Source organism: Camelus bactrianus, chromosome 12, assembly GCF_048773025.1.
Source record: "Camelus bactrianus isolate YW-2024 breed Bactrian camel chromosome 12, ASM4877302v1, whole genome shotgun sequence".
Lineage (NCBI taxonomy): Eukaryota > Metazoa > Chordata > Mammalia > Artiodactyla > Camelidae > Camelus > Camelus bactrianus.
In genome coordinates, this window is record NC_133550.1 from 31,172,899 (window position 1) to 31,183,257 (window position 10,359).

At 43.5% G+C, this 10,359-nt stretch overlaps 1 protein-coding gene across 8 annotated transcripts in view; it reads right to left on the reverse strand.

Moving 5' to 3' along the window:
* The window catches only part of TCP11L2 (t-complex 11 like 2), a 46,857-nt gene extending 37,029 nt beyond the window's left edge, over positions 1-9,828 (reverse strand). The window contains exon 1 of one of the 8 annotated variants that reach the window (XM_045506974.2): positions 9,712-9,828. The gene's annotated coding sequence lies outside the window, so the exon portion shown is untranslated. Of the gene's footprint in view, positions 1-1,681; positions 5,743-5,855; positions 6,077-6,203; positions 6,225-9,711 lie in introns of those variants that run through there. The other 7 variants (XM_045506975.2, XM_074375139.1, XM_074375138.1 and 4 more) reach the window with 7 other exon arrangements.
* Positions 9,829-10,359: the final 531 nt, after the last annotated feature.

Here is a 10,359-nt window from a genome sequence, read left to right on the forward strand (position 1 = left end):
CTAAATCTGCCTTATTAGGCTTAAGACTCAATATTCCTTGGCCCTGTCATGCTCTTACTATTTCCACTTGATTATTTTTTCCAGTCATTCCACTGTAATAACTGTGTTATGTATGTTCTGCTCCCAATTTCTCTTCACTTTGGCTATTTTTCCAAGTAAAGGTGAATAAAAGCTTTTATCCATTGGAATTTATGAACTAGGTTAATAGCTATAACTGTCCATTTCATATTCTACTCCAGCTGAACAGCACACTTTGCAGGTTTCTTAATTGTGTTTAACAAGGCAGCTAAGTATGAAGATTTAAAAAATAAAAAGCTCTAGGTTAGGAGGTAGAGTTCCAGGTGTGAGGCCCAGTCTGTTGTTGATTTGCTGCATGACTTTATCACATCTGCTCTCTTCACCTCATTTTTCTGAAGGGGGCGGGCAGTGGGCCAGCTATCAGGTGCCTTTTAGTGAGAAATTGGTAAAATGCAATAAACCCAAAGTTCCATGAGGCATCACTAGAAGTTCTGAGAAATTAAATGTGCTCATGGCAGACATGCTTAATAACATGCGCAACTACGCTTTCTTCCAACAGTCTACTAGAGGTAGAGCTTCTCGTAGAGGGGATGTAACAGAAAATTTAAAAGCTTCAAAATGTTTAGAAATTCTTGTTTAGTTGGTAGAAGCCTTCATATCACAACTGGGTTTTAATGGATCGAAGCAGAAACTTTTGTTTGAGGCTAAAATGCTCACTATTACTCTATCAAGAAATTGCCTGCTTCCTCATATTAATAGTACCTAACTCATAGGGTTGGTGTAAGATTTTATTCAGTCAATATATGTAGAGTGCTTGGAATAGTGTCTGACAGAGTGAACAGGACACAGATGTTTGCTATTGTTAGTATTATTTGCTTTTATAGTTGTTATCATCATTATTTTAGGCATTAAACTCTGGAGGGAAAAATAATTTTATTCCATGATGATAAAAGCATGTTTCCCCTACAGACAACAAAGACAGGTAGTTAATCTAAGACAGAAGTCTTGCATTCGTTTGAATTACAAAAACCAAAAGTAACATTGTAAACTGACTATAACTCAATTAAAAAAAAAGCAAATGGCTCATCATGGTGTAAATTGTCTTTTGGAAGTTCATTCACACTTGCTCTTACCTTTCTTGGTCTTGGGTTTCCATATAGGTCATCTTGGGACAAAGCTACTTGACTGAAAGGCTCAAGGGTAATTAGACTGCTTTTAAAGCTATTTTGGATTCTCTCAGAATAGTAATAATGAAAACAGGTTGTTTCTTTAAGAAAGGTAATGCTTCTCATACCTACAAACTTAGATCTACTTAACCTTCATCATTGCAACTCACCAACCAACCAACCAACTTCTCAGGAATACTGCATCTCATCCTGCCTGGGAGGATTTATTCACTGGCCAAAAGTAAAGTCAATTTGAAGACAGACACTAACTCCAAAAAAAGCCTCCAACACTATAGTGTGTCACTATTCAAAAAGAATAATCAGTTTTCATGGTACTGTTCCACATTTTATAATATTAATGGCAATATTATATCATTCCTTCCAACATCAATAATTGAGAGAAAGCAGGCAATTAAATATTCTCTGTTGAATGAATGGATGAATGAATGGCAGTACGACCACTAACATTTTAGAGTGGAGGGGGCAAGTACAGAGACCTGAAGGAGATAGTCCGGTGTTTCACCACAGCTGGAGGGTAGATCAGTTTTTAAGTTGCCAGTGAATCCTCAGTCTTCGCCCAGATTACTTTACTTCCTTATTTCCCTTCTGCAGCAAACTCTGTCTGGAGATGATCCTGTGCTGGTTCAGGATTGCGAAGATCCACCAGTGACAATGCACATGGCACAGAAGCAGTAAGAACACTGGCTCTGGAGCCAGGTGGACTAGTTCTTGATCCCGACTCTCGGTATTTACTGACTGGAGACAGGGAACTTAACCATTTACAAATTGGGAACAACAGTAGTATCTACCTCTAGAATTGTTGTGAAGAATAATTGAAACAGTCTATGTCAAATATTCAGCTCCTCATAGGTCCTTAATAGATATCAACTATTATTTTATTCTTATTAGAATAAATTATGAATTTTAAAAGTGTCAATGCCATAAAAAACAAAGAAAGGCTGAGGCTATGTTCCAGATGAAAGGAGACTTGATACCTGAGTGCAAGAGATGATCCTAAATTGGATCCCGTACAGGAAGAGGGGAAAATGCTATAAACAGACACTTTTGGGCCACTTGACAACATGGTTACAATACTTGAATCTACTGTCTGTATTACAATGTTAAATTTACTGAAGTTGATAAATGTACTGTGATTATGCATTTAGGAATAAAGGCCTGTAATATATAAAACTTTCTCTCCAATGATTCAAATGAGAGAGAAAAAGAGAAAACAATAAAGCTTATGGAGCAAAATGTTAACAGGCGAGTACAAGTCGAAGGTAGACATAGAGAGTTCTTGGTACCATTCTTGCAACTTTTTCTGTAAGTTTGAAATTATTTCCAAGCAAAAGGTTAAAAGAGAGGAAGAAGTACTGAACCAAAAGTTCAAGCCTAATTCAGAACAGCCCAGTCCCCTGCAGTTTTTAGGTCCTGATTGTTCCCACCACTGCAACAGCTTAGATACCACTCTATTATGAAAGCTCTTCCAGACAGTCAGACTCATCCCAGTGTCCTTCTTGAACAGTGCCTAGTGAATAAAACAGGAAATCTTCCAGAGCCCTTCCTTCAGAAGAGGTGACAGAAAGCATCCCTTTCAAGAGTTCTTCTCCAGGTGGGTTCTCTTTTCCCAAGAAGTCTCTTGGCAGTGGTTTATAATCCTTCGGTGATTGGGCCCCTGCCCATTTCATCCTGTACCATACTCCCACTAACCCTTAATGCTCCAGACACAATGGCCTTCTTTGGGATCCTCAGACATACTAAACTTCCTCCTTTGGAGCACTTACACCTGCTATTCTCTCCCAGTGGGATGTTCTACTCCCTGATCTCTGTGTGGCTGGATCCCTGTCATCATTCAGATTTGAAAGCAGATATTACAACTTCTAAGTGAACTTCCTTGACATCCTCACTCATTCTATTTAAGTTAGTCATCTCAGAACACTGCCTGGAATAGAAGCGGAGCTCAAGGAGCATCACTGATGAACAAATTAAGCCACACTATTCACAAGACAACTTGGGCTGCCCTTCTCTGCCTCACTCACACTGCTCATATTTGTATTATGCAGTCACTTAAAGTACAATAGGTGTCTGCAAATCTGCCTCCCCACTAAATTTTAAGCTCCTTGAGGGAAGAAGATATGTCTCCCTTGTCCAATTTCCAGTGCCTATCTCAACAAATTTCCAAGGCATCCATAATTCAAATTAGCAAAGACTCACAATCCTAGAGCTTAAAAAAGCTTTTACATTGTGCCTTTCCACCCTCCTAATGTTAACTGATAGTAAATAATAACAATTGAAGCTAATAGTTATTACTTACTAAGACTTGGCCCCTATGATATCAGTGCTTAAAATGTATTTTCTCCTTGAATCCTCATTATAACCTTGTTAGCTAGGTTATCATTATCTCTGTTTTATATATAAGAACCTGAGGCACAGACAGGTTAACTTATTTGCTTGAGGGTTCACGGCAGTGGCAGACGCACAACTCATATCCAGGCAGTGGATCCCAAAAGTTTGTGCTCTTTACCACTCTAGGACAGCCGGAGAAAATCTGGTGTATCACTCATTCTTTTCACTCCCACTCTGCCAAATCGATCTACCCATCACCACGTGAACACTTGCATATGTGGTAGCAAGCTGACCTTACCCCTGGGGTGGCTGCTCAAGAGCTAAACCATAAAGGGCATCACTGAAAGAGTCTACTGTCCAAAATCATTCTCAATTACCCTGCTAGAGTGAAAATCCCCCATCAGGGAGCCATTCTTTATGCACTGCAAAATCCCTCCTTAAAATCCAAATATTATCAAAAGGGTTAATTGCTTACAGCTAGCATGAGTCAAAAGCATTTTGAAGTGAATTCAGTTTATCTAGCAGGGCCCTGAGGAATGGAACCCATCCAATTCAGGTTAAGTCATGGAAAAGAGAAAATTTCAAGAAACATCTAGTAGGCATCAGCCTTCAAGACCAGATCAAGGTCAGGTGCAAGGGCAAGTATTCACATACTTGTAGTAAAGGGCAGGGGAGTAAGACTGGGCTCTGAAGGAAAAAAACTGCAGATGACATGGAAAATCTTCATCTTCTGCAAAATACTGCTTTAGAACGAGTCCTAAACAGTAGCACTAAAAAGTTATTCACACACAGCAAAGCAAAAACCACAAAGCAGGGAGGAAGGTGCCTGCTCCATTCAGCTAGAGAATACCGGTCTTCATCAAATTAGAGCCAACAAAGAGCAAGATAAAAGCCAACAAAGCCAGCCATTGTCTAAAAAAGCAGATGTTCACGCTACACAAAACATTACAGCATCAGGGAGAAGGATTTCTAGGCACTTTTCACATTAGAAAAACACTTCTCCCACCCCTGGCTGGCCTGTTTTAGTACCTGTTTCCCCTTCTGGGCCCTCAACCACCCCACAAAACGGCACTGAAGCTGCTTCCATACGACTGGGTATCTTCAGCCTTGGGCAGCTTCAAGTCAGGCAATCTCCATGGGCTGCCAGACTGATGTATGAAATCCCTGGAGGCAAGAGGAAATGACAGGCAGGGTGCCTCCTAAAGAGGGAACCACTGCCATAACCTCATTAAGTTTGGTAGGTAGGACAGAGCAAGGTCTCTGACTGGGCTGGAGGCCATGGGACCACGGGAATCACGGGCCTAGGGGCCCAGCGGAGACAAGGACAACTTGGCTAGTTTCTTCAAGGTGAAAGTAACAGGACAACCATCGAAGACAATATTTCCCCTTTGAGTAAGACTCTTCACGCCTGTTACCACATTTCCATCCTCACCTGTGCTCTATCAAACACCTCTCTTTATCTGGACTAGATTTTTGCATTTAAAATACATTTATTATGAAAAGAAACTTTATATCATTGTGAAATCGCTCGGTATAATGGAACAGTTTTTCTTAATACTAAGGAAAACACTTAACCATATTCGTCCACGTGCCACCTCAAATCATCGCTGTTACCTCAAGTGGTGCCACCCAGAGTGGCAGCTGTGGGAAGCACAAGCCATCCCTGAGAGCCCTGGGGTCTGAGCCCGGGCCTGACGGGCATTTCCCGCCTCTTCCGCGTTTGAGGGGACGGTCAAGGGGACGGGTTGGGAGTCTGCACACCCCTCGCCCACGTCCTCCGGCCGCCCCTCCCCTCCAGCGGCACGTTTCCTGTCAAAACAAACCCTTGGGGAAGGAGACGGCGGAGGCTTAGCCGAGTACCGAGGAAACCCCGGCAACAAACCCCAAACACATGCTTGGAGCCCCGCCCGGCCCCCAAACGCAGCTCAGTTCGCCCACCCCAGCCGGCCCAGATCGCAGGCGACAGGGTGCCCCCTCCCGGAGCCCGGATGGTGGGAAGCCGCTTGCGGCGCGCTCGCTGGCACGGTCCCAATGCGATGTAAACAGAGGCCAAGCGGCCCCGACCGCGGCGCCTCCAGGGCCCATAGCCCGACACCACGCCAACACTGGCCGTGGCCACTAGGCGCCCGCGCCCCGCTCCTACGCGGGACGGCGGTTCGAGGTCAAACAAGGGATGTGGGGGGGGGGGGCGGGGTAGGGAGCAAGAAGCGGGGCTTCACAGCCCCTCGCCCCAGCGTCCCAGGACGGAGCTCCGAGATGGGGTCGGGGAGGCCCTCGGGTTGCCCTGGGGCGAGGTGTCTCCCTTCGCTGGCCTGGGCTTATTACCTCAGAGCCGGTGGCCCCCTCCCCTGGGATGGTACACACCGGGTCCGGCGCGGAGACAGGCGGAGGAGAAAGGCGACTGAGTGACCCCGGGTCAGGGGTCTCTGAGTGTCCCCTCACCGAACACGGCACAAACACCTCAGAAACTCACGAGTCCAACAGCCCTCAGCCTCCCCGGTCCCCTACGCGGCATTTAAAGGGCCGGGAGGGACTCCAGGGAGGCATCCACGGCGTGGCCACCACGTAACGGGAGAGCGGGGGAAAGACAGTATCCGGTATAGGGGGAAGTCTTGGGCACTTCAGTTTCGACAGCAGAATTCTGACAGACCTGATCTAATACAAGCAATTTACCTCAGTGTTCGGATGAAAGAGGCCAAGACGAGCTTGGATTAGGGGTGTTTGGGATGCGAGCTGAACGGTGCCCCTCCCGTAGGCTGCGATGGTTCAGTCCGAGAACTGCTAGGGGCGGGGAGAGAAGTGTTTACGGAACTGGGGCAGGGGTGCCTTCCCAAGCCCCGGGTGTTGGAGGCGGGGCCTGTCGGGCCCAGGGGGTGGGGCCTGTCGGGGCGCTAGGAGCGGGGCGAAACTGCTTGGTGATTCTCCTGTGGAGCGCTGGACTGACACCTCTGGGCTCCCGGGGCGCACCACCTTAGACAATGCTGCAAGCTCCCCGGCCGCGAGTGGAACTTTTACTGCCCGAACACCCCTCATCTAGACCGGGGCGATCCAAATTGAGTGCCCTCTATCACACCGTCTACACAGAGACCACCCAATCCACAACGGGACAAGTGCCTTCCCACGCACTTCTGCAACCAACTTGTCACTTATGTTTATGTCTGCACCTCCACAGAAACAGGAGCCCAGATTTGCTTATGGCTGGACAGAGCGATTATCTCCTGGGATTCACACCCATTTAGGATCTCTGAAGACAAACTTCGTGCGCATGCAAAAGATAAAGCGTCTTACTTCCCCTAGGGTTCAAGGCAGCACCTATCTCTGAGAGAAGTTTCGACAGAGGTTAATGTAATAAGCAGTCCCAGAGGACCTCTGTGCGGTCAGGCCTACTGTTCAGCCCTGTTGTGGGTGTGCTTTGGGATGTACATAAACACCCGTCCCCCCACCGCAAACATGAAAACCCCTGTATCTTCTGCCGGGTGTAAATTGATGTTATTTGGGAGATAGTTTCTTGTGAGAATGTAAGTGACTTTTGTATAGGCTCGAGTATTTCCATTTAGTTTTGAAATCATGTCTGGATTGTGGAGGCAAAATTGGTTGTAGGAAAAAACAAACAAACAAACCAGGAACATTTTAAGGGTGGGTAGAAAGTCAGTTAACCTAGGTGGAATCATTCAGTTTTACAACAGGGGCTCTGCTTGCGTTCAAACCCTGGCTCTGACATTTACTGCTATGAGATCTTGGTCAATGGGAATAACATGATAACTATCTCAAGGGGTTATTGTGAGGACGAAATGAGATAAAGCATGTGAAGTGCTTAGAGTTGTACACAGTAAGCAATCAGTGTTAGTTGAAACTATTTTGGCAAACCCCTCTGAACAACCTTAACTAGTGATATATATTAATTTGTATTTGTGTCTTCTTATGCCACTCTCTCCTCCTTTCTCCTAAAATACACAACTTGACACAAATCAAGAGATTAAAGAGAAAATGCTATGGCCACCCATGTTCTTTCCTATGAACCTTGTTTATGTCATTTGATGGAATTAGCAGTCAGGTTGACAGAAGCCTCTAATTTCAATTCTTGCCAAAGTACAACCACCACACACTGCCATCACCACGCTAAAAACTCTACAATAGAAAGATTAACTAAAAATATCCATCAAACTTCTGAACACTGTCACAATGACATATTATGGCTTTGTTTCCTTTGTTGGCTTTGTAGGAGTTTGTTAAGTATTGTTTTGCTGTATTACATAATGTGAAGCAGGTAAGCATGAGTCAGGAGAGTTGTCCAGTTTACCTGGGTCATTAGCTGCCTGACCCTGGGCATGGCACTTATTTTAAAGCTCAAATAGATATCTCTCAAAGCTACAAGGAAGCAATTTTTGTCAAAGCAGGTGAGTCAAGTTTCAGCATGTGCTGAGGTGAGAACCTTGAAGGGGAAGAGGAAGGGTAACATCAGAGACCTTTGCCAGAGAAAGAAAATACCCTGGAAAAACAATCTTCTATTACATCAACATTAAATAAGTTGCTATCTGGAAACCTTTTCATCAATTACCTGACCAACTTCCTGTAGCTGGGCTTGTATATAAAAGCACTTTGAAGAAATATAGTACTGTAAAGTATTAGAGAGTTTCCTTCAAAAAGAGAGCCTTGTATCATATTCTTGCTCAGAGAGCTCAGGCAGTCATAGAATAAAATCCTCCTTGGTCAGATTATGTTCATGACCTTCTGAAAAAAGTCTTAAAAGGCAACCTCTTTAGTAAGTAAAATAATTAGCCTTTTATTTGAAGAAGGCATACTATCACACCTAATTTTTCTAACTTTCCTTTTTTTAATCACTTAGAGAACTCATGATAAAGCAATTTGTTTTCCTCTATAAATTACACAATAGACTACATCTGATCTATTCCTTTGGCAAATGACTAAGGGCAGATCAAAATTTATGCTCTGTAAAGAAATATAAATACTAATTTTCTTTTGACACATCTTAAATCTGAGTTTTAAATTACAGTGAATCCTTGAAATAAATCAGAAAATCAAAAACTGTAATTTTAATATGGATTTGCAAACTCTCAACCATTTAACTTTTATAGTGGAGCTGCATCTTGTGCTGATCTAGCATCAGGCAAGTTCAACTAGGCAGACTCAGATGGGACATGGGGTGGGGAGCACAACAGCATGATTGGGATCCTGGCAGTGATATTAACCCCCTCGCTCCGTGGGAATTATGAGGCTTCTCTTCCTGAGTTGATGTCAGTTTCCAAGCTTTTTCTTACTTTCTAAGCTTCTTATCCACGGCTGGCTTCATGTGCAAGCAGTGGCTCAAGGCCCTACACTTGGAAGAGGCCCACAGTTGGCTTAATGTTCTACTGCTGCCAACTTGAAATTCTCAATATTTTTCAAACCAGGAGCTCTGCATTTTCCTTTTGCATGGGACCTCAAAAATTATGTAGCTGGTCCTGATCTCACCACACAGAATATGTCTGGCATTTGAAGGTATTTATTTTTCCTTAATCTGTCCCCAAATATAAATCAGTTATTTTATCTAGTACTCAGCTGAAGAAAGACATATCTGTTTCAATGCTGTAGGCAAAACAAACAAACAAAAAGCCCTGGGTGTTTTCCAGGCCTTCTGGCCCATTTAAGGAAATTTCATGGATAAATTTGACTGCATATGATTTTGTCCTTATGTTCTCTCTGTGGAACCTAACCCCTCATATAAGATATGACTCCACAGTAAGTAGAAAATTGATTAAATGGAATCCCATTTCTGTTTCTCTCCTCTAACCATCTTAAGGTGCTAGGAAGAGCTAAAAAGCAGTAAAGGGCAAAAAAGGCAATAAAAAGTAGGAGAAAGAAAAATAATTTGGCTAAGGTACAAACTAGATAATCGGTCACTGAATGTTCAAAATTTAATCACATCTTCTTGGCATTTTGTCTTTTTTTTTTTTTAATCTTGAATAGAAGGCAGATTTAGATCACAGACCAGCTTTGGGAGTGAATCAAAATGTTGATGCACCAAAACCAGTTTTTTTCCCCTGACTCCACTGAACTGAATTGGTGCCAATCATTCCAATTGCCTTTACCCTCACACCTAGCAGAGTAAAAAGGAAACCATTCTTAATTAGTAACCCCTCCTGCCCCCCACCTTCACCCTCAGTGGGCCCCCTCCACTTACCTGGAAACCACTGTTTTCTCTTGCAAAGCAGAAAAGAGTGAGGACCAGCAATGAAGATGGCTCTGGGCAGGAAGTGGGAGGGGCCGAGCAGAGTTGAAGCTCAAAGGAGCACCTATGAGAGGCCAAAGAGGTGATGGCTCAGAGCTCAGCCAAGGCAGCCAGCTCTCTACTCCACCTCTGGGTCAGCAGGCAGTTGTTTTCTAAATGTCTTCATAGTCCTTTCAACCATGGATGAACATTTAGGTCCTCACTTTAAAAATCAATTGGAATACCCAGTGTGTTGGGGCAAGAGCTTCTAAAGAAAGAAGCAAAACTCAGAAGCCAAAAAGGAAAAGATTAAGAAATGTGACTCTTCAGATAGTGTTCAACTTAAAAACACGAGTTATATAACAATCATTATGCGGTGATAACACTTAGGCTCGAGAGAGAGAGAGCTGGCAGTAGAGTGCATGTATGTATTTTGTATATATAAAATGCATAGAAATAGACTGAAAAGTTATCCTCCAAACTGTTTGAGAGGCAAGATTGGGGGATGTTTCTGATTTACTCTACAGACATACAAATTGCTTATTTTTTTTTACAGTGAGAATGTATTCATTCATACATTATTAATGTAATTTCACACTGTCATAAAATACTATTCCTATA